The sequence below is a fragment of the Balaenoptera ricei genome, chromosome 4 (genome assembly GCF_028023285.1).
Source record: "Balaenoptera ricei isolate mBalRic1 chromosome 4, mBalRic1.hap2, whole genome shotgun sequence".
Taxonomy (NCBI): Eukaryota; Metazoa; Chordata; class Mammalia; order Artiodactyla; family Balaenopteridae; genus Balaenoptera; species Balaenoptera ricei.
In genome coordinates, this window is record NC_082642.1 from 57,823,460 (window position 1) to 57,848,808 (window position 25,349).

General features: G+C 38.3%; 1 pseudogene; it reads right to left on the reverse strand.

Moving 5' to 3' along the window:
• LOC132364347 (uncharacterized) overlaps positions 1–13,134 on the reverse strand; it is a 97,227-nt pseudogene extending 84,093 nt beyond the window's left edge.
• Positions 13,135–25,349: the final 12,215 nt, after the last annotated feature.

Consider the following 25,349-nt stretch of genomic DNA (forward strand, 5'->3'; position numbering starts at 1 on the left):
CATAAAAAAGAATGAAATAATGCCATTTGCAGCAACATGGACAGATCTGGAGATTATCATACTAAGTGAAGTAAGTCAGACAGAGAAAGACAAATATCATATATCACTTATATATAGAATCTAACAAAATGATACATATGAACTCATTTACAAAACAGAAATAGACTCACAGACATAGAAAACAAACTTAAGGTTACCAAAGGAGATAGCAGGGTGGGGAGGAGAGTAAATTAGGATTTGGGGATTAACATATATACACTACTATATATAAAATAGGTAAACAACAAGGACCTACTACATAGCACAGGGAACTATATTCAATATCTTGTACTAACCCATAATGGAAAAAATCTGAAAAACAATATGTGTGTGTGTGTGTGTGTATAGCCGAGTCACTTTGCTATACACTTGAAACTAACACAACATTGTAAATTAACTAGATATCAATTAAAGAAAAGTTGCCACTGAGGAAGGAGAATTCTAATGCAACCTGTCTGTGTATTAGATTTATCCCCCAGGCTAACCCTCTTTCGTCTCATGTTTGAGTTCTATGTGGAGCGGGAGAGAGAAACAGAAAATATTTTACACTTAAATCTCTCTAAGGCATCAAGAGAATAAACAGACATCCAAGTGGCTGTACACAGTGGGGAGTGGTATTTCCCCGGCTTCACAGTGCACCATCACCTCCACTGCTGGAGGGGGAGCGGGGCGGGGGTGCAGTAGAGACTTGGGGAAGGTGGGGCACAGTGGACCATGCAGGGCCTGTGGTGCCACCTGGCAAGACACCCATGAGATGTCTTAGAGATACTTGGGGGGGGGGGGGTCTTAGGACATAGATATGAAAGTAAAATATGAGTAATTACTTTTTTAAAAAAATTATTTATTTATTATTTATTTTTGGCTGTGTTGGGTCTTCATTTCTGTGCGAGGGCTTTCTCTAGTTGTGGCAAGCGGGGGCCACTCTTCATCGCGGTGCGCGGGCCTCTCACTATCGCGGCCTCTCTTGTTGTGGAGCACAGGCTTCAGACGCGCAGGCTCAGTAGTTGTGGCTCACGGGCCTAGTTGCTCCGCGGCATGTGGGATCTTCCCAGACCAGGGCTCGAACCCGTGTCCCCTGCATTAGCAGGCAGATTCTCAACCACTGCGCCACCAGGGAAGCCCGAGTAATTACTTTTTAGGCAACCTGGAAGCTGGAGAAATATCAGGTTATACACATATTTCATTTTTGATCCATCAGTATATTGTTGGGGTTGTTTTGCGGGTAACTAGGATTGTTTCCATATGCACAGACTCACTGCTCTGATGGAATTCAAATAACTGAAGAAGATTTTCATTTTAATTGGCACCTTACCATGTATTTAAAACAAACACTTAGACATTAATGTATATTAGTGAGGGATGCAGATTAGCAAAAATTAATTGATTTTATGGAGGGAAAGTATAAATCTGTCAGACCTTAAGAAAATGTATGATATAAAAGAAAATATTTTTAGTGTTTAAATTGAATTGCTGGTATATTGCAGTATTTCAAAGGTCCCTGGTGAGAGATTTGCCTATATTCTTGAACTCTACTTTATTGAAACAAATCCCAGTGTTATAAAACTTGAATATTTTCAGGAAGCAAAAAGCATTTTCAAATATAAGTTGTTCAAGGAACATTAGGTCTCTTATTGCTTGAATCAATGGGAAAGAAGCTAAATGGTTTTAGAAAAAGGTTTGAAGTAACCAAAGAGATAATCTTTCTTTTTTTCTGGTAGTCAATCTGAATGATTAACAAGTATAGTGAAATGTCTAGCTGTTAAAAATTTGACTTTATTTACACATTAAATTACAAAATAGAAGGAAGCTCTCTGCCATTTAAATTTTCCACTATAAGGTTTATAATTTTACCAGAGTTGAAAGCAAATGAGTATTTTTGCAATGAGATTTTCAATTAGAGAGAGGATGAAACAAAACTTCATACAATTAAAATCTTATAAAGTATAAAATTAATTTCAAACTGTTTGGGACTTTCCAAGCTCCATGGTACTGATGAAACTTTAATTTTTAAATAGGTACATTTAAGGGAAAATTATATTATTAAAATCAAAACGCTCTGAAATATGAAGACTTTCTGCAGTCCTCTTACTCAGGGAAGCTTTCTCCTTGAACTCCTTTTTCTTTCATGTTTGCTCAAAGGAGTCAGGGTCAGGTGTACAGACCTGTTACATGAGATACACATCTGAAAAGTAAAGGTCAGAGGGAGATGCAGTGAGCTAAAGCAGAGAGGCTTTCTGGACTGAAGCCCAACAGGGAAGATTTACTTGGAAAGAAAGAAAGCTGACAAGCTCCTTCAGGTCAGGGTCAGGAATAGAATCTGCCTGGTGATGTAGCTGTTTTATAAAGGAGCTTTATTCTGGGCCTTCATTGTTTTCCTCCTAATAAATTATTTTGAGTACAAACGTACCCTGAAGAGGAACATAAAACATTGTATGAAGTCATTTCATTTTATTTATAATTATATATAATGCATATATTGTAAAATGCATGTTATACATATGTATTATGATATATATCATATATAAGATATGTATGTATGTATAATACACAAATATATTTATGTATTTGTTTTTCTACTGCTTATAATTTAAATTTCACCCTGACACATTTTCTTTTTCAAAATTTAATACACGGAAAGACTCCTTTAAGTGATTGTGATGACCATTAAAGAAAAGTTAATATTTAGAGAATGTATGAGTTAAAAATACTAATTCTATGCCAGAGTATGGCAAGGTTCTGATGAGAACTCTTTTCCTGGTTTGCAGACAGCTGCTCTCTTGCTGTGTCTTCACGTGGCAGAGAGAGAGTAAGCTCTCTGGTATCTCTTCTTATATGAGCACTGGTCCCATCACGAGGGCCCCACCCTCATGATCTCATTTAAACCTAATTATTTCCTAAAGGTCCCATCTCCAAATATCATCACATTGAGGGGTAGGGCTTCAATATATGAATTTTTTGGGGGAGGAGCATAATTCAGTTCATGGTAACTACATAAGGGGTGATAAGAGTATAAAGATACGGTGCATAAAAAGCAATCACAGCCAGTCCATAGTGAGTTGAAACTGTCCAACAACTTCTTGGAGAACATTATTTTCAATTTTTTAAGTGTAAGTAAATGTAATGATTTATAAATGCAGCTACATATATTTTATCAGCACTACGGAGGGCTTAGGCAATGAGGTGTTTTAAAGCTCTAAGTTTAGTGGTACATAAATCCATCCAGTGCCAGCACACCAGAGAGGGTGAAGAATTATAGGCTGGCATGGATTCCTAATGTGACTCAGCCTAGTGTGTGATGCCTGCTGAACACTCTCAGATGAACTGATGAAGATTTCTGTGGTCCACACTCCTTTAAACTTCATGCTCAAGGTTGTTTCTTGTACCTCAATGATAAAGTCCTACACAAATGCCCGGAAAAGAGGAAGGATAAAATTCACAGATACGTGTGGACTAGAAATGGATAATAGTACAAAACAGGCTTATGAGCTGGGCTTTGACACCAGACAGAGCTGAGTTTGAATGCTGGATCTACCTCTCCCTGGGTGGTTCTCTTGAGCAAATTTCTTAACTTCTCTGTGTTCAGTTTTCTCATCTATAAAATGGGGATAACAGTACTTCCTGCACACGGTTTCATTTACTAGTAAATTAATAATTAAATACAATTATTAATATGTTAATATTTACAGCTTTCTCTGTAACCTTCTAACCACAATGAAGATGGGTGGGTCTTTGCTCATTTAGCATCTCTTCTCCTGCTGTCTAAGGGGAAAGGCTATTCAGGCAGATTTGGTAATAACAGCGGAAAAATGATAGAAAACCAGACAGTCAGAGCAGCAGGCCAATCACACTCTGACAGGGACAGCAGGCATTAGGGACTCAGGCTCATCAGAGCACATTCTGGGAAACAGCAGTGTTGAGACAGAGGTGGATGAAGAGGACAGTCACAGTGGTGGGATGTGGGAGCGAAGGGGTGCCCTGTGTCCATGGGCCCACATATATTTTAGTAGACAAAGTCTGGATTAGAATCCAGATGTACCTGCAACCCAGCTCTGGACTACGGGAGTTATGATTCAACAGGAAGCGTGTGCAAAGCTCCTAATGCAGAGCCTTGCACATACAAGTGTTTGCTAGATGGACATTTTAGTACATTTTTAGAGACAGACAGCACCTGAGAGCCACCTACTCTTAATAGTTCTCTAACTTCACTGTGAAAGTGTTTGTATAAAACATAGGTCCTGGCCCCCATACCTATGGATTCTGGCTCAGAAGGTGTGAGATGGGACCAAGAAAACTCCCTTTTTATCTCGTATTATACATTTCTTTATTTTTTGTAAACACTTCTATGATCCAGGTGGTCTACAGACTATAGCTTGAGCCTAGACTCAGGTGCTGTCATTTGGTAGTTCCCCTTCCTGGAGCTATTCTAGAGAAACTTTCTTTTATGTGCACAGTAAAGAATGTACAAGGATATTTATTATGACATTTGGTAGAGGTTAAACATTGAAATAAGCCTAAATAGCTCCCAATTGATAAATAGTACACAAAAGTGTAGTGTATTCATATGATGGAATGTTAGGCAACAATTAAAGAGACTAAGGGAGAGCTATGTTCTGATGTGGAAAGATCTACATTTACTTTCATATACTTTGTGAGGAAAATATCTACTGCTACTGCTATACAGGAGACCTGAACAAAACTATTACAATTTTGTTAGGTAAAGATGTTTTTAACTCCAAGCAGTATAATGCTTTTAGGTATTTACAGAGAAAAAGAAATGTAAGTAACCCAAGAAACAAACTTTGTGAAGGTCATGGGGCCATTACTTCAACTTTAAACCATCTTCCACTGTTATTCACACACTGCCTATGAAGATGAGTCCAATTCTAAGATATATTGCTTAGTGAAAGCAAGTTACAGAGCAAGATGTACCATGTGGAACTATTTATTAAACATAAAGCAAACAATACTGTTTTTTTTATGAGTAAATATATGTATGTAGACATAGGATGTAAATGCTTAAAAAGGTCTGGAAGGATTCAGATGTGATAACAGTGCTCCTCTTTGGACAGTGGGAATAGCAGACAGCAACTGGGGTGTTGTTGCTTGTAATGTTTTATGCATTTACAGGACAAATGTATTGATATATTACTTGTGTAATTAAAAATCTATGAAAAAAACCCTGGAGGAGACCAACGCTTCCATTTTATAGAGAGGAAACAGATATTTGCTTGCCAAGGCTCTCAGAGAGCATGGTAAACTCAAAGGGAGAATTCAATGTGCTTGATTGTTTATTTCAGGGCAGTAACTTTCTTCATCATGCCCAGTTGAACTCATCAGGCATTTTAGATGAAGATGTGGTAGACATAGACATATATATCCTCATCATCAGGAGTCAGTGGTTATGAAGGAAAGGCCAGCTGGGGCTGGGCTGGGATTCTCTAGGTAGTGGCTTGATTAAACTTGCATTTGTCAACGTCCAGCAGTGATCAAGACCCCAGAAACACTAAAATGAAGAGGAGACAGATAGCTTTCAGAATGCCTATTAATTTATAATGAGAAATATAACTATATGGGCTGCTGTGTTTGTATTAGCCTGATCACAGCATACTCTCCAAGCCAGCAGGCTACAGCGGAAGCCAAATGATAATTAGAAACCCACTTTGTAACTTACCATGAGTAATCACCATGTCAAATTATTTTAAGCATTATGATTAGCACATTCTCTCTGAGGGCAGAATGGGGAAGGACTTGGTGAGTGTGGAATCAAAACGAGAGGATTTACATTAATCAAATATTTCATGGCTTCTGGTTAAGCTAACCAGCTGCATCCAGCTCATAATGGGGATCAGGTTACCAATGGGACTGGAATATTGAAGTCCCATTGCCTTAGGCTCCTTGGGCCTGTCTGGATGGGTTCCAATCCTGTTTGTGCCTCACAAATTCCTTTTTCTATGTTCTGATGGTTGATTAGTCCCTTCTATAGCACCAGTCCTAGGTATGTTAATATATTTAATCATATCACCATTTTGCTGATCTGGGATTTAATTTGGTTTTCTTTATATCTCTCCTCTGATCTATTTTGTGTTGCTTTCACAGTCTAATGCTTGTTGCCATCTCAGAGTCTCTGCACTTGGGATGCTCTTGCATTATCCTCTGATTTCTCCTTCTCCACATTCAAACTGAAGCAGCTTAAAATCAGTTTGTTAGAAGGACCTTCCCTGAGCAGTCAGTCTAAAGAAGCCACTCATTCTCCATCACTTCACTTTATTTTAGTTTGTGTGTAATGCTCATTGGCTTACTAGTATATGATATTTACTATTTACATCTTTGTGTTTTAATTTTTGGTTGTCTCTCCCATTAGGATATAAGATCCATGAAAGTAAGAACCTTGTCAGTCTTTCTCCTTCTCTTTTCCCAGCATCTATAACAGAGTCTGGCACTTGATAGGTTCTCATGAATGCTTGCTTACTTGTTTGCTGAATGAATGATCTTTCAAGAGACCAATAGTGCTTTTGTAATATATAAGTTCTTGGGAACATCGTATTGTAATCCCAAACAATATTATAAAGTTATCTTCTTAGAAATGAACTTGGCCAAGAATCTACAAGTCTTGGTCAATCCTCAATGGGTGTCAGGCTCATGAAGTAAAGGGGAAGGTTGGGGGGAATGTGTTTGTTCAGAAACGTCACCCAAGTGATTGTTCTCCTGCAGTGAGGGCTCACTCAGTAGCGGAAGCAGATGCCTCTAAATACCCAAATGCTGCCTGAATAATAGATTCCAGTGGAGATTCTCCAGAAAACTGTGGCATTTACTAAACAGGAGAATTGTTTGACACATTGGTGCCATGGTCTTAAAGTATTAGGATGAAAGATAATCCTGTAAACCAAGAGGAATGGCAGACAAGTTCAGGCCAGTGAAGAGCTAAGGCTTTAATATTCCCAAGATATTTGCATTTCATCAGATTTCAGAGCCTTTCTTCAGAGTCAAAAAAAGTCACCCCTCCCCTCATCATTGGGTACTCATCTCTCATTGGGTAGGGGCAAATCTTGAAAGGAGTAAAACAGACCCCTGTCTGATGGTGAATGAGATTGAATTTTCCAATGTGCTGTCCAGGAGAGGGATTACTGATAAGGAAACATCCATAAGGTAGGTGATGATTACAAATATGGATTTATTTTATCTTCTATCAGGTCTTTTGCAATAAGATCCCAGGCTTAAAAAAGTTGTGTTGATGTAATTTGCCTCAAGGAAGTAAGAATATGAATAGACATGATAAAAGCATGCAATTGGTAGAAGGCAGTCTTTCCTCTGTTATATTAAATCTATTTTTTGTATTGATTTTTGAAATGTGGAAGGTTGTGGTATGGAGTATAAAATCATTCTTAATTTTAAAGTCACTAAGTTTGTGAATATCCATGAGACATGTAGAATAAATAAATTCTAAAGGGAGATTATAATATATTGATATTACTGGGGTCAATCTACATATATTTGGTTCCATGCAATATTTAACTCCCTTTCAGAGATGAAGATCTTAAAAATCAGGTTTTGTTTAGGTTACAATACTGTGGTATATCTTCAGTTAAGATGATGTAAGTAGTTGTATCAAAAATGTGGTTTCTATCATAATAGTTATCTGGTGAGGAGAAAAGATAGTTTGCTTTCAAAAATATGTTATGCCTGTGGTATTTTAGGGAACAATTATGAACAAATAAAAATTTAATATGCATTTAGCTTCTTATGATAGAATTAGTGGAACATTATATTTCTAGATCTAATGGTCATTTTATTTTCACCCCCTCTGTAAAGGATTTATAATTCATGAATAAAAATTAACTGCTGGATATGGGGATATATGTATATGTATAGCTGATTCACTTTGTTATAAAGCAGAAACTACCACACCATTGTAAAGCAATTATACTCCAATAAAGATGTTAAAAAAAAAAAAAATTAACTGCTGACTTAAACTTGACTTGAGGGTTTTCAGAACAGAAACTAATTTTTATATATTATGTTCTTTCTTCCAGTGTTTAAGGCAAATCATTGTGGCCATCTCTTTTTGATCCTAAATACTATTTGCATTTTTGAAATTTCATAAAGAACTCTGTCATTTATTTTTCTATTTTTAAGAAGCCAATTTTTCTAATAACATATCTGTACTAAAAAAAAAAAAAAGGAAATGCTATGCTTGTGTGAGAATGAAGTCAGGCAGATCATTAAACAGAAGAAATCTTATCTAAAGATCTTTCTAAGAAATAATTTTCCTTCTGAAATTCGCATTTTTTTCCTTCCTCTTCCTTTCTTCCTCCTTAAGTTCTTTGGCAGAGATCTAAAATGAAACTAATTGCTTTACTTTTTAATCTTTAAAAAACAATTAACTAGAGATATACAAAATACTGCTTAATAAGGCCAAAGATAGGAAAGAAGATATTCAATTGAAACATCACATCCTTTATCCCTTATCTTTTATTGTTGAATGAAAACTAGACACTTGGCTGCTTTTTTCAATTTCTGGAATTGATAAGATATTAAGCAAGAGTCCATACTAGAAAAGAAACTTATTTTCATTTATGTGATACCTACTGTAGTGATATGACATTTACTATAATTTAGTCTTACTGCATAACTTATAAAATTTGAAATCTAAGGGCTTTGTATAATCTCCTTCCAAGTGTTTTAATTGACATTCTGCTATAATGAACCCCATAGACCATTACCTGGCTAATTGCTTGAGTTACAGTGCCTATTCTTTGTCCTTGATCTTTTGGGGTATTAAATAGCAAGGCTGTTCTGGAAGAGGAAATGGACTGCTGGTTTGCCTGTGAAGCATTAACCTCTTGGTAGCTTTTTCAGGGACAGACTCCCTTCTGTTCTTCTCTGGGCTGATACCAAACCTGATGCTCCTCAGAGATCCCTGTTATTCTGGGATTCTCAGCTCTCTCCAGGAGAGCCCTTGACCTCTAAAGGGTCTTCCAGAGCCACTGCCACAGGCAGAGCTTCCCATGATGTGCCTCTCAAGTCCTGGAATAGGCCCTGGACCAGGTGACAAAATGAGGATGTAACAATATTTAATTCTCAAGCGATATGATTAGCCAGGGTTTGTTGGGAACAGAGTCTTAATACTTTAGAATTAGAAAAGGGTTTATCACTGGCTCATCTAGTCCAAACTCATTGTTTTTAATGGTAAACTGACTTGCCCCAGGTCTCTCACAGCTGTTAGTGACCCAGGTTCTTGGCTTCATTTTATGGAGTTAACAGAATCCATATCCATGTTGAAGTCTTGGAAATTAATGCCAAATTATGGAGTTAGAGCAAAGCAGGAAAGTGCTAGAATCAGTATGTCAGTACGACCCAGAAAAATGCAGTGTGGCCAATATCCTTGTTTCCTGCCTTTTTTGGGTCAATGGTATGGGTCAGTGACAATGACCTTATGAGTGATGGGAAGTAATTAAGGGTTTTTCAAAAACTTTTGGAAATGTTTTAGAGGCAGGGTAAGGACCAACTCGATTACCTATAGGACTAGGTTGATTTCTCTTAGTAACTTATGATTAAAATGTTTCTATGGGGCCTGCTCTAGCCTTGATCTAAGATGCTAAACAGCTCTGTTACTAGTTCGGATTCCAGGGGTCAGGATAGGAACCGATATCTTTTGGGATACATGTAATGTCTGTTGGTATCCTCAAACGTTTTACTTTCCTAATGTTTGTTTATAAGACATTCAGAGCACTGGAATAGGTTTGGAACTCTGGATTTTAGAAAAAGGGAGATCTTAAACACTGCAGAAATTGAAGACAAATGGAAGTTTGGTAATTGGAAATAGTTTCGTATAATAAAGCATTTATTTCATGCCATATCTTTAGTAGATTTACTTCATAGTTGAGTTCCCTACATATGAGCATGTGAGTAAGCCGATAAAAGGATCAACACCAATCTTTCAACACTGAGAAGCAAGGCTACCAGCAGAAGGTAAGCTGCTAGTGATGAAAATTTTCATCTATCATGTTATCTGAAAAAATACATTTTGCTTCAAAGACAAACTCCTTGTCCTTGCTTTTTTATTTTTATTTTTTAATTGAAGTATAGTTGATTTACGATGTTTCAGGTATACAGCAAAGTGATTTAGTTACATATACATATATATACTTTTTAAGATCCTTTTCCAGTGCACGTTATTACCAACTTCTTTTCTTTAAAACCCTCCAGTCTGCTAGATTCTGTATCCTCAAGCTTGTCCAGACCTCCCCATCAGGGTACCTCTGGCTAATTTTTGGGTGGACCTGATGGAGCAAGAGTGAGCTGGCTCTCACTCCTTTCCATAACAATTCCCTACTGAGGAACACCCCACGATGGACCTTCTTCTTGGTCTACAGAAAGGTGAAGCGGTTTGCTTAGGTTTGGTTATACTTATTTAAATGGGTGTCTAAATAATTTATGTCAAGGAAGTAGAAAAATTTCAGTGAAATCTCTGCTTCATGAAGAAAGTTTCTAACATGGAAGCCAGTTTGGCTCCACCATAGATTTTTGTTAACATGCCAAAACTTAGCAAAAATGTATTATGGGCATAGGTAAATTTTAAATTCAGTTTTTTAGCAGCAACTTTGATAGATTATTAACTGCCACCAGGACCAACTAATAAACAAGTAAGGGAACAAATCAATCATGTTTGGACCCCATTGCTTTTTTCTTTTTTTTAGTCAATGGACTTTATCTTTTAGAGTAGTTTCAGGTTTACAGAAAATTGCGCAGAAAGTACAGAGTCCCATGTACCCATCCCCCCACCCCTCACACACAGTTATCCACTGCCTTTTACAATCAGTGGCTCACTGTCTACCCACCCAGTCACACTGTCCCTTTTCCCACCTCCTTTCTCTCTCTCCATAAAATAGGAAAACCACTACAGCAGACACACTCAGAATCCCCGTGAGGGAAATAAAAAAAGATGAACCAGAGCAGTAAGAATTTCATTCTTGCCTTTGCCTAATTCCATTCTTAAAGGTTTCTTTTGGTTTTTGGAGATCTGGGGCCAGGGCTTATCTTCATGCCTAAATTAAAGTACATTTATATCATGTCTGCTCATCTGTGTGGGTGAGTTGGCTTTTCCACCAGCCAGTCACCTGAATGATTATTTCCTCCTGCCTTAGCTTGATTGCTCCCAGCTCTCCTGAATGCGATTCCTTCTCTGCACCCAATTCTGTGCCATGGGCCTCGCCTGCCACTTAGAACATTTTGCTTCCTGTCATACTACCTGGATTTAACACAAAGTGGGCGGAGAAGGGGAGTAACTGAAAAAGTGGTGGCATGCACAGAAGGAAAAAAGCATCCACATTTGCTGCCGGACTTTTTTTTTTAAATGGTGTTAGACTCTGAACCAAAGCTAATCCCTTTTATCTAACTGAAAAATGAAGAGAATATGTTTTTATCTTACTGCATACTTGTTAAATACAAGAAGCATTTAACTGGGGAGAAGGTAATGTTATATTCAAGGTGCTTAATAAAATTGTAATGAATTCACTTATTTTGACACCCTGGGAGAAATAGTCTCCCACTGGATAACGGAAATTATGATGCTTTTGCTGCATCTCTTGACACAAAGGGATGAGCAAGGCTTATTAGAGCTGATCACAGTCACTCTGGAGTTGCCCTTAAAAGATAAAGTGGGAAATAGGAATCTGTAGTTGCAAAGTTTCTCTTCCTTCCTTTTGATGGTGTTTTATTTGCGAACTCAAACTCTGAGCTCAAGGAGGCCTGCCTGAGTTTGCTGGAAGCATCTGGGCAAGAGAAAACAGCTTCTCAGAAATTCTCCCTAATTCACCCTTATGGCTGCATAGCATTGAGAGCTCAACAGCAGGCACCTTGAAAAGGAAAAGAGGACATTATTTGATGGACGTGGCTCTCGAGGAAGGAGAAGGAAGTAGTAGCAACAACTGGCCCTCCCTGTTTTCCTCTTCCTGACATCCTTATATAATATGCTCTGTTGTGGGACCTTCTTCCCTGGGGTAAACATGCCTGAAATGAGTGGGATGTTAATGATCTCATTTGTCTGTGGCTCTTGACTCTCAACTCCACTTTTGGTTACTTGTTTAGGCGGAAAGGTCACAGGGGGCTGCCGACATCCTGGGAACAAGCCCTGAAGTCATCCCATTTCTTGACTGGGGCGAGGGCCTCTAATAAATCTTCCTCTTTTCCTCATAACCTTCTTTTCCCATATAGGTTATTACAGAGTGTTGAGTATAGTTCCTTGTGCTATGGTAGGTTCTTGTTGATTATCTTTTTTATATATAGTAGTGTGTATACCTTAATCCCAACCTCTTAATTTATCCCTTTCCCCCACATTTCCCCTTTGGCAACCATAAATTTGTTTTCTATGTCTGTGAGTCTGTTTCTGTTTTGTAAATAAGTTCATTTGTATCATTTTTGGGGATTCCACATGTAACTGATATCATATGATATTTGTTTTTCTCTATCTGACTTACTTCACTTAGTATGATCATCTCTAGGTCCATTCATGTTGCTGCAAATGGCATTATTTCATTCTTTTTCATGGCTGAGTAATATTCCACTGTATATATATATACACCACATCTTCTTTATCCATTCATCTGTCGATGGACATTTAGGTTGTTTCCATGTCTTGGCTATTGTAAACAGCACTGTGATGAACATTGGGGAAAGATACACTTTTCAGATAAAAATTAAAGTAACACTTGTTTTCCAGAATGGGCTGACCTTTTAGTTGTGAATTAACATCAGCAAACTGTTGTAAGCCACCCTCATCTCTTATTGCCTGGACAGCAGCAGCTCCCATGTGCTTTTACTGCTTATTGTTTTGATCCACCTGCAGCCATCCTCTACACAGAACCCAGGGTCTCGCTCATGCTTTAATTTTCAGTGACTTCTTAGAGCTTGTAGAAGAAACCCCAAATCCTAATGATGGTCTACAGCACCCTACAAAGTGCATCCCGGGTGACCATGCCAGGAATCTCTCTTCCTCACTCCATACGGTCAGGCCTCCAGTACCAAGGGCACACCTGGTTCCTGCTGCTTGGAAAGTTCTTCTCCTTGCTCTTCCTGAGACTGGCTGCTCTGATTCATCAGTGCTCCTTCCTCAGGCCTTCCTAACTTAAGTACCACTTCCTTAGATACGCTTTCTCTAGCCACTTGTCTGAAACAATCTTTCCTTGTCACTCTTTATCGAATACCCCTATTTATTTCTTCCATAGCACTTATTACAGTCTGAAATATTGGATTTTTTTTTACCATCAGATATTTATTACTCCCATTGGAATGTAAGTTCTATGAAAGCAGATATTTTGTTCTATGACTCCTGTATATAATGTGTCTACACAAAATAGGTGTTTAATAAACATTTGTTGACTGCAAGAATGAATGAATGTGAAACATGGGTATGAGAAGGAACACAGCATGGAATATTGGTCATAATGAAGTGTTGTGAGGAATTAAAAGTAACTGTTCACATAGGAAAGGAATGCTATATACATAAAAGTCCATCTTATAATCTTATATAATGATACAAGTGTCAGAGGGGAAGAATTCTCTACAAAAGGTCAAAAAAGGCCATCACTGTTACAGCCCAACAACATATCCATACCTATCTGTGTGCCTCAAATTATTTCAAAAGTCTTTATAATTATACTGGAATCAGCATTCAAGAATGCAACTGGGATACATCACTAGTGTGGATGATGTATTTGCAGGCTCAGAACATTGTGGGAGGATCTTTTGACAAAATTTTTTGGGATATAATTGGATGCAGCTAATTTCTAAGAGATTAAGATGTTGTGGATGGATGAGGAGTGACTGGGCTAAGAAAAAAGAGAATGTAGGATTGGATATAAGACAGGCTAAGGCAGGCAGGCTGGGAGTTTATAATAAGAGAAATGGAAGTAAAAGTAAAGGGAGAAGAAGAAGACTATAGTAGGATTTAGTCTGGGACCCCTGGAGCTGTGTCAGGCAGGAAGGGATTTGACACAGGTAATTAGGTGTTCATGCAGTCATTGAAGGGGAAGGAGCACAGGGCAGGAAGGGCTGCCACTAGCTCTCAGGTTTGTCACCCGCCTTCAGAGAATCAAGACTTTGCTAGCGATGGTCACAGCCACCTACACAACCAGAGCAGGAAATCATGTTGTTGTACCAGAGAACACTGCAAAACTTCGATTCTGCCAAAGTCCATGCAGTCACTAGCTGCTGCCGGCAGAAGGATAATGGCTTCTGCTTCCTTTCTGTCTTCCGCATCCCATGCAACTGTTTCTCACTGGCAGAAACTAAACTGGAGCCCTGATGGCAAGAGATTCTGGGACAAGTAGTTCTCAGGCTTTGAGTTCCTGAGATAAAGGAGAGAGCATATAAAGGGATGGAAGTGGGGCCAAATGCCAATCTGGTACAATATGAGAATAGGAAATACTTGTCACTGCTTTAAAATACTATTTCTGGCTAATTTCATTAGCTCTAATCCTCACTAAAAATAATAGCCAACAGTAACAACCAGGGGCACTGTGTTAAGAGCTTTTCATGCATTACATCATTAAGTTTCACAACCGTAAAAGATGTCTCTACTATTATTATCTCCATTTAAAAAATAAGGAACTAAGGCTTTGAGAGGTACAATAACTTGCTCCCAGTCAAACAGATCTGAATCTTTTTTTAAAAAAATTAATTAATTAATTAATTTTTGGCTGTGTTGGGTCTTCGTTTCTGTGCGAGGGCTTTCTCTAGTTGCGGCGAGCAGGGGCCACTCTTCATCGCGGTGCGCGGGCCTCTCACTGTCGCAGCCTCTCTTGTTGCAGAGCACAGGCTCCAGACGCGCAGGCTCAGTAGTTGTGGCTCACGGGCCTAGTTGCTCCGCGGCATGTGGGACCCTCCCAGACCAGGGCTCGAGCCCGTGTCCCCTGCATTGGCAGGCAGAGTCTCAACCACTGCACCACCAGGGAAGACCAAGAAGATCTGAATCTTGTACTCAGGACTCACTGTCTACAAAGCCAATGGCTTTTAGTCCTTTTACTATATTACTTGCTAGTCAGTTATTAAATTTATTTATAATCCATGGCCTTAGCCTCAACATAAAACTTTCCAGTCATCTTACAAATATACATTATTAAGTTCGTGTAAATACCTCACTTATTTTGGGGAAAAAAACTAATGAATCTTTAAAGAACATCCTCCCAAGCATGGGCACTAACTTAATGAGAGAGAAGAAAGAGTACACCATTAGAAGAAATGTAATGTCTCCTGTATTTAGAATGCAATTTTATGGTATGAACTCATTTTCATATATTGATCAAATGTCTACTGTTATAAAACCACATCATAGAATCTCAAGGTTAGACAGGGCATTCAAGGTTGAAGAATCTTCAATATTCTTTATAGTAGCAACTCAACAAAACGTGGCCCAGCTTCTGCTTAAGAACTTTCAATGGGGGCAACGTCCAAGACTATGGGGGCTGATTGACAAGGGGGAGGAGTACATAGGATGCCTGCTGCTGGAAAAAGGTAAGATGGTGCTGCCTGGAGGCTCCTTAGTCAGTTTTGTCTCAGTGGTAGCAAATATAGTGTTAGGCTAGAGGCTGGAGCTATTGGTAATATCTTTTGCTGCCTAAACTTTCCCAAACTCACTCCATGGCTTACAAATTATAGTTTGAGTGTCTGTGCTGGATTCAAGATGGCCAAAGATTACTTGGCTCTTCTTCCATTAAGAGATGGGGTCTATGGCCCTTCCCTTAGAGTCTGGCTGGCCTCTGTGACTTCTGTAACTAATAGAATTCAATAAAAGTGTTGCTGTGCCACTTCTCAGGTACAACCTAAGTAGACTGGTAGCTTCCATATCCTTAGAACACTCTCTTTGGGAACTCTGAGGTCTGATTGAAGAAATTTGACAATCCTGAGACTAGCGTGCTAGGGAGATGATTGTGATTGATGAGCTCAGCTTTTTTTCCCATTTTTATCAAGGCACTGGATTTGTAGTGAAGTCTCTCCAGACTAGCCCATGCACCAGCTGAATACTGCTGAGTGACCTTAGTTGATGCCTCTTGGAGCAGAAGAATCAACCTAAATAATCCAGACCCAAATTCCTGACCCATGACCTTATGAGCTATGGTGAAATGGTTATTTTAAGTCAGTGAGTTTGGGGTACTTTGTTACACAGCAATAGATGACTGGAACATGTCTGTGGGATCAGTGAGGGTTGTCTGATCTAGATTGGCCTCAACTGGTTTCACCTGGGCTCACTCACATCAGTGGATCAGTTGTGGACTTTCATCTAGATTGAGTTGGGCTGGGGCAGCTTACCTGGGGAAGCTCTGCCCCATGTGTCTCTCATCCTCCTTCTGTGACAAGCAAGGTCGGCCACGCATATCCATCTCATGGCAATGGCCAAAGTGCAAGAGCAAGTGGAAACACATAAGGCCTCTTGAGACCTAGGCTTGGAAATGGTATCCTGTCACTTCCACCTCATTCTACTGGCCAAAGTCACATGGCTGAACTCAAAGTCAAGGGGCTGGAGTACAGACATCATTTCTTTTGTGGGAGACAGTGTAAAACTCATACATCAAAGAGTGTGAGTACAGAGAAGGGTGGAAAATTGGAGACAATAATGCAATCTACTACATTTACTTCATTTCATTTTAGCAAACATTTATGAATACATATTATGCTAGACACTGGGAACACAGAAACAAAAGAGACCTAACTTTCTGCTCTTGAAATGCCTACAGTCCAGGCAAACTTCAGGAGGAGTAAAAGGGCTTTTACTGTATTTAGGTTTATTGGGGACCTCAATCTCCTTTTAGATCTTTACTTCTAACCCCTCTGTTAAGATTTATACCTGTGTTCAACTTCAGAGTTAGCATTTGAGTCATGTCTTATTGTTTTAGTGACTTAAAATTTGGTCAAAAGCCCTTACTTGCTTGACTCATTGTGGAGGTTTTGTTTGGCTAAGTTTTTGTGTTTTTACACAAACATGAACAAATCCAAATGAAAAGAAAGAATATATATGCACCATCAATCAGGTTGCTCTCAACTTTTGCTCTACTGTTTTTCAAAGGGCTTCATGTTTTCTTCATCTCCAAGTTCTTGGGGAGCTTCATCATAGTCTTAAGGTACTGACTACATTATCCTTTAATATCTGTATTTAAATTGGGAAGCAGGAAGCTACAATGCCAGGAAGACATTTATGAGGACAAGTCACACCCTCCAATAGAGACACTGAGCACCTTCATAATATTGGTTGGTTCTGCTCATTCCTTTCTGTGGTCCTTTAGCCTCTTGTCAGATGGGCTGTGTTCCCCTCTGTAACTTTGCCCCACACTAATATGTTCCACGGTCAGAGCCAGACTTCTTGTCTTTCCTCTTCCTCATGTCTCCCATTAAGTTCCCGTTTCTTGTCCCACTTTCTTCCACTGAAGGGCCTCAGGCTGAGCTCCTCGAAGGGCCTAACTGAGTGTGTTCTGCAGCATCTCTGATCACTCATTAATCCCCAGGCAGCACAGCACAGTGGGGAGCGCATGGGCTGACTTTGGAGTCAAATGGATTTAGGTTTTAATCCCAGCTCCACTGCTTACTAATACTGTGATCTGGGGCAGGCTACTTAACCTCTCCGTGCCTCAGTTTTATAATCCATTATGTGGGCATAGTAAATCTTACCTTGCATGGTTCATGTGTGAGGTAATTGTAATAATAATTACAAAGTGCTTAGAAAATGCCTGTCATGATCTCAGTGTTAGTTCCTTTCCCTTCCCCATCCCAATAGCTATCTCTTATCTGCCACCTCATGACTGGTTTACCAAGGGGCTATCACACCATGTTTTCAGGATCAAAAATACTTTGTGTGCCTAGAAGAATAATACAGATATGTTTTAATAAGGAATAAAAACCCTGTTTTTTCCCCATATAACCTCATTTTGTTTAAGAGAACATAAACAATGCCTTAGAGCATTAACACTCAGCGTTTTGTAAGCTCAAATTATTTTTATAGCAAAGTGGTAAGAAAATTAAAAGTTACCAATATTTCACTTTGCATACTTTGCACTTTGGATATTTGCCATATTTGAATGTTTACTGTAGACAAGATCCTTAGGGATGGGGCTCGATTTATTTGTCTTTATATTGTATGACCCAGCACAGGACCTGACACTTCTTCCATGCTTAAGTAAATGTTTCTTGAACAAATGAATGTTTCATTGAATGCAATTGTATGAACTAATGAAAGTTGAATTATTTTATATCTAAACTGAATATTTTTGTTGTCTGGTTTTGGCTGGGGCTGAATTTAGCTTACTGATGCACAGTAACCTTGTATATGTGCTCAGTGTTGCAGGGATGGGGGGAGTGGGGCTGTGGAATCTGTATTTGGAGAGATGCATTATAATCATCTGCCCTTCACACTTTCCTCTTTGCTTTTGTTGTTTCTCATCTTTCCTACTAGATTGTCAACTCCCAGAGGGCAGAGGCCATGGCTTATTCTGTATTACTGTATGTTACCACATATAATTTCTCAGTGCTTGTAATACTGTCAGTACTCAGTTAATATTGATTGAATGGATGAATATGGTAGCAAAGGCAGCTTGAAGGAAGGTTAGCACTTTTGGATCTTTATAGGGTTTTGGAAATGCAACATCCTTTGTCCCTTCTCATCTGCTTTGATATTATCTGTTTCCTCCATAGCTGTTTCATTGATCCTACACTTGGATTTATTATTCTTTAATCTCACCCTTATAAATGTCACATGATTTGTGGGAAAGTGTTGAGGTTGTTTATTTTATAATTTTTTTCCCTTTTTAATTATTTATTTATTTTTTTAAACATCTTTATTGGAATATAATTGCTTTACATTGTTGTGTTAGTTGCTGCTGTATAACAAAATGAATCAGCTATACATATACATATACATATATCCCCATATCTCCCCCCTTCTTGCGTCTCCCTCCCACCTTCCCTCTCCCACCCATCTAGGTGGTCACAAAGCACTGAGCTGATCTCCCTGTGCTATGCAGCTGCTTTCCACTAGCTATCTATTTTATATTTGGTAGTGTATATATGTACATACCACTCTCTCACTTCGTCCCAGCTTACCCTTCCCCCTCTCCATGTCCTCAAGTCCATTCTCTACATCTGTGTCTTTATTCCTGTCCTGCCCCTAGGTTCTTCAGAACCTTTTTTTTTTTTTTTTTTAGATTCCATATATATGTGTTAGCATACGGTATTTGTTTTTCTCTTTCTGACTTACTTCACTCTGTATGACAGACTCTACAACTCGCTACAAAAAACTCAATTTCATTCCTTTTTTTGACTGAGTAATATTCCACTGTATATATGTGCCACATCTTCTTTATCCATTCATCTGTTGATGGACACTTCAGTTGCTTCCATGTCCTGGCAGTTGTAAGTAGAGCTGCAATGAACATTGTGGTACATGACTCTTTTTGAATTATGGTTTTCTCAGGGTATATGCCCAGTAGTGGGATTGCTGGGTCGTATGGTACTTCTATTTTTAGTTTTTTAAGGAACCTCCATACTGTTCTCCATAGTGGCTGTATCAATTTACATTCCCACCAACAGTGCAAGAGGGTTCCCTTTTCTCCATACCCTCTCCAGCATTTGTTGTTTGTAGATTTTTTTGATGATGGCCATTCTAACCGGTGTGAGGTGATACCTCATTGTAGTTTTGATCTGCATTTCTCTAATGATTAGTGATGTTGAGCATCCTTTCATGTGTTTGTTGGCAATCTGTATATCTTCTTTGGAGAAATGTCTATTTAGGTCTTCTGCCCATTTTTGGATTGGGTTGTTTGTTGTTTTGATATTGAGCTGCATGAGCTGCTTGTAAATTTTGGAGATTAATCCTTTGTCAGTTGCATCATTTGCAAATATTTTCTCCCATTCTGAGGGTTGTCTTTTTGTCTTGTTTATGGTTTCCTTTGCTGTGCAAAAACTTTTAAGTTTCATTAGATCCCGTTTGTTTATTTTTGTTTTTATTTCCATTTCTCTAGGAGGTGGGTCAAAAAGGATCTTGCTGTGATTTATGTCATAGAGTGTTCTGCCTATGTTTTCCTCTAAGAGTTTGATAGTGTCTGGCCTTACATTTAGGTCTTTAATCCATTTTGAGTTTATTTTTGTGTATGGTGTTAGGGAGTGTTCTAATTTCATTCTTTTACATGTAGCTGTCCAGTTTTCCCAGCACCACTTATTGAAGAAGGTGTCTTTTCTCCATTGTATATTCTTGCCTCCTTTATCAAAAATAAGGTGACCATAGGTGCATGGGTTTATCTCTGGGCTTTCTATCCTATTCCATTGATCTATATGTCTGTTTTTGTGCCCGTACCATACTGTCTTGATTACTGTAGCTTTGTAGTATAGTCTGAAGTCTGGGAGCCTGATTCCTCCAGCTCCGTTTTTCTTTCTCAAGATTGCTTTGGCTATTTGGGGTCTTTTGTGTTTCCATACAAATTGTGAAATTTTTTGTTCTAGTTCTGTGAAAAATGCCATTGGTAGTTTCATAGGGATTGCACTGAATCTGTAGATTGCTTTGGGTAGTAGAGTCATTTTCACAATGTTGATCCTTCCAATCCAAGAACATGGTATGTCTCTCCATCTGTTTGTATCATCTTTAATTTCTTTCAGCAGCGTCTTATAGTTTTCTGCGTACAGGTCTTTTGTCTCCTTAGGTAGGTTTATTCCTAGATATTTTATTCTTTTTGTTGCAGTGGTAAATGGGAGTGTTTTCTTAATTTCACTTTCCGATTTTGCATCATTAGTGTATAGGAATGCAAGAGATTTCTGTGCATTAATTTTGTATCCTGCTACTTTACCAAATTCATTGATTAGCTCTAGTAGTTTTCAGATAGCATCTTTAGGATTCTCTATGTATAGTATCATGTCATCTGCAGACAGTGACAGCTTTACTTCTTCTTTTCCGATTTGGATTCCTTTTATTTCTTTTTCTTCTCTGATTGCTGTGGCTAAAACTTCCAAAACTATGTTGAATAATAGTGGTGAGAGTGGGCACCCTTGTCTTGTTCCTGACCTTAGTGGAAATTGTTTCAGTTTTTCGCCATTGAGAATGATGTTGGCTGTGAGTTTGTCATATATGGCCTTTATTATGTTGAAGTAAGTTCCATCTATGCCTACATTCTGGAGAGTTTTTATCATAAATGGGTGTTGAATTTTGTCAAAAGCTTTTTCTACATCTGTTGAGATGATCATACGGTTTTTATCCTTCAGTTTGTTAATATGGTGTATCACATTGATTGATTTGCCTATACTGGAGAATCCTTTCGTTCCTGGGGTAAACCCCACTTGATCATGGTGTATGATCCTTCTCATGTGCTGCTGGATTCTGTTTTCTGGTATTTTGGTGAGGATTTTTGCATCTATGTTCAGCCGTGATATTGGCCTGTAGTCTTCTTTTTTTGTGACATCTTTCTCTGGTTTTGATATCAGGGTGATGGTGGCCTCATAGAATGAGTTTGGGAGTGTTCCACCCTCTGCTATATTTTGGAAGAGTTTAAGAAGGATAGGTGTTAGCTCTTGTCTAAATGTTTGATAGAATTCACCTGTGAAGCCATGTGGTCCTGGGCTTTTGTTTGTTGGAAGATTTGTAATCACAGTTGAAATTTTAGTGCTTGTGATTAGTCTGTTTATATTTTCTATTCCTTCCTGGTTCAGTCTCGGAAGGTTGTGTTTTTTAACAATTTGTCTGTTTCTTCCAGGTTGTCCATTTTATTGGCATAGAGTTGCTTGTAGTAATCTCTCATGATCCTTTGTATTTCTGCAGTGTCAGTTGTTACTTCTCCTTTTTCATTTCTAATCCTGTTGATTTGAGTCTTCTCCCTTTTTTTCTTAATGAGTCTGGCTAATGATTTATCAATTTTGTTTATCTTCTCAAAGAACCAGCTTTTAGTTTTATTGATCTTGGCTATCGTTTCCTTCATTTCTTTTTCATTTATTTCTGATCTGATCTTTATGATTTCTTTCCTTCTGCTAACTTTGGGGGTTTTTTGTTCTTCCTTCTCTAATTGTTAGGTGTAAGGTTAGGTTGTTTATTTGACATGTTTCTTGTTTCTTGAGGTAGGATTGTATTGCTGTAAACTTCCCTCTTAGAACTGCTTTTGCTGCATCCCATAGGTTTTGGGTCTTTGTGTTTTCACTGTCATTTGTTTCTAGGTATTTTTTGATTTCCTCTTTGATTTCTTCAGTGATCTCTTGGTTTTTTAGTAGTGTGTTTTTTAGTCTCCATGTGTTTGTATTTTTTACAGTTTTTTTCCTGTAATTGATAACTAGTCTCATAGTGTTGTGGTCAGAAAAGATACTTGATATGATTTCAATTTTCTTAAATTTACCAGGGCTTGATTTGTGACCCAAGATATGGTCTATCCTGGAGAATGTTCCATGAGCACTTGAGAAGAAAGTGTATTCTGTTGTTTTTGGATGGAATGTCTTATAAATATCAATTAAGTCCATTTTGTTTAATGTATCATTTAAAGCTTGTGCTTCCTTATTTATTTGCATTTTGGTTTATCTGTACATTGGTGAAAGTAGGGGTTCAAGTCCCTTACTATTATTGTGTTACTGTCGATTTCCCCTTTTATGGCTGTTAACATTTGCCTTATGTATTGAGGTGCTCCTATGTTGGGTGCGTAAATATTTACAATTGTTATATCTTCTTGGATTGATCCCTTGATCATTGTGTAGTGCCCTTCTTTGTCTCTTGTAATAGTCTTTATTTTAAAGTCTATTTTGTCTGATATGAGTATTGCTACTCCAGCTTTCTTTTGATTTCCATTTTCATGGAATATCTTTTTCCATCCCCTCACTTTCAGTCTGTATGTGTATGAAGTGGGTCTGAAGTGGGTCTCTTGTAGACAGCATATATATGGGTCTTGTTTTTGTATCCATTCAGCCAGCCTGTGTCTTTTGGTGGGAGCATTTAATCCATTTACATTCAAGGTAATTATCGATATGTATGTTCCTATTACCATTTTCTTAATTTTTTTGTGTTTGTTATTGTAGGTCTTTTCCTTCTCTTGTGTTTCCTGCCTACAGAAGTTCCTTTAGCATTTGTTGTAAAGCTGATTTCGTGGTGATGAATTTTCTTAACTTTTGCTTGTTTGTAAAGGTTTTAATTTCTCTGTCAAATCGGAATGAGATCCTTGTTGTGTAGAGTAATCTTGTTTGTAGGTTTTTCCCTTTCATCACTTTAAATATGTCCTGCCACTCACTTCTGGCTTGCAGAGTTTCTGCTGAAAGATCAGCTGTTAACTTTATGGGGATTCCTTTGTATGTTATTTGTTGCTTTTCCCTTGCTGCTTTTAATATTTTTTCTTTGTATTTAATTTTTGATAGTTTGATTAATATGTGCCTTGGTGTGTTTCTCCTTGGATTTATCCTGTATGGTACTCTCTGCACTTCCTGGACTTGATTGACTATTTCCTTTCCCATATTAGGGAAGTTTTCAACTATAATTTCTTCAAATATTTTCTCAGTCCCTTTCTTTTTCTTTTCTTTTTTGGGACCCCTATAATTCGAATGTTGGTGAGTTTAATATTGCCCAAGAGGTCTCTGAGACTGTCCTCAATTCTTTTCATTCTTTTTTCTGCTCTGTGGTAGTTATTTCCACTATGTTATCTTCCAGGTCACTTATCTGTTCTTCTGCCTCAGTTATTCTGCTATTGATTTCTTCTGGAGAAGTTTTAATTTCATTTATTTTGTTGCTTATCATTGTTTGTTTGCTCTTTAGTTCTTCTAAGTCCTTGTTAAATGTTTCCTGTATTTTCTCCATTCTATTTCTAAGATTTTGGATCATCTTTACTATCATTACTCTGAATTCTTTTTCAGGTAGACTGCCTATTTCCTCTTCATTTTTTTTGGTCTAGTGGGTTTTTCCCTTGCTCCTTTATCTTCTGCATATTTCTCTGTCTTCTCATTTTGCTTAACTTACTGCATTTGGGGCCTCCTTTTCACAGGCTGCAGGTTCATAGTTCCCATTGTTTTTGGTGTCTGCCCCAGTGGGTAAGGTTGGTTCAGTGGTTTGTGTAGGCTTCCTGGTGGAGGGGACTAATGCCTGTGTTCTTGTGGATGAGGCTGGAATTTTCTGGTGGGCAGGACTGCATCCAGTTGTGTGTTTTGGGGTGTCTGTGAACTTAGTATGATTTTAGGCAGCCTCTGTGCTAATGGGTGGGGTTGTGTTCCTGTGTTGCTAGTTGTTTGGCGTGGGGTTTCCAGTACTGGAGCTTGCTGATCGTTGAGTGGAGCTGGGTGTTAGTGTTGAGATGGAGATCTCTGGGATAGCTCTTACCAATTGATATTACGTGGGACCAGGAGGTCTCTGGTGGACCAGTGTCCTGAACTCGGCTCTCCCACCTCAGAGACACAGGCCTGGCACCCGGCCAATGCACCAAGACCCTGTCAGCCACACGGCCAGATACGTGGGGAGTTTCTTGCCTTTTGGGAAGTCTGAGGGCTTCTGCCAGCATTCAGTAGGTGTTCTGTAGGAGTTGTTCCACATGTAGATGTATTTTTGATGTATTTGTGGGGAGGAAGTTGATCTCCACATCTTACTTCTCTGCTCTTTTGAAGGTCCTAAGGTTGAGGCTTTGATATTAAACAGATGTGGATTTAAGTTTTGAATTAATAACTTGTGGGTTGTGTGATCTTGAACAAGGTATGTAACCACCTGATGCCTGTTTCCTCATCTGTGAAGGTGAGTGAGAGTGTTGTCTACCTGGCAGAGCTGTTTTGAGAACAGATTGGATTGATGAATATAAGGCACCTACTCTTTGTAGGGATTCTATAAATAGTAGGTGTTGTTACTATCCTTATTTCCATTCTCTTTTCTCTCTTACTATTTATCTTAAACACTCCTTCCTTTTCCAATCAGAAATCATGCATTTCTAACCCTGGCTATCTGTTAGCAGCCACTGGACTGCTGGGAGTTTCTGGGGAATGGAATATTATGAACTCTCAAAATTTCATTTCATCAGGAACCTTATATCCCTTTGAACAGTGATAAAAGCCTTAATAACAATAACCACTATCTGGCCCATTAAAATAATACAAAGATAAATGTGAGTTTGCAGAAAAAATCCTTAAATTATAAAGCAAAGAATTGGAGAGTTAAATGACATGTGAAGAATCTGAAGACATAACACATATTTAAATTTATGATTTTTTATTCTTTCTCTCTCTCTCTCTCCATTTATTACAACCGATTCTAAAAGATTGTTCTCATAACAAGACCATTATCCTGAATAGATTTAAGGACTTTTTACTAGTATTTTTTCTTGAAATAATTGAGTTTG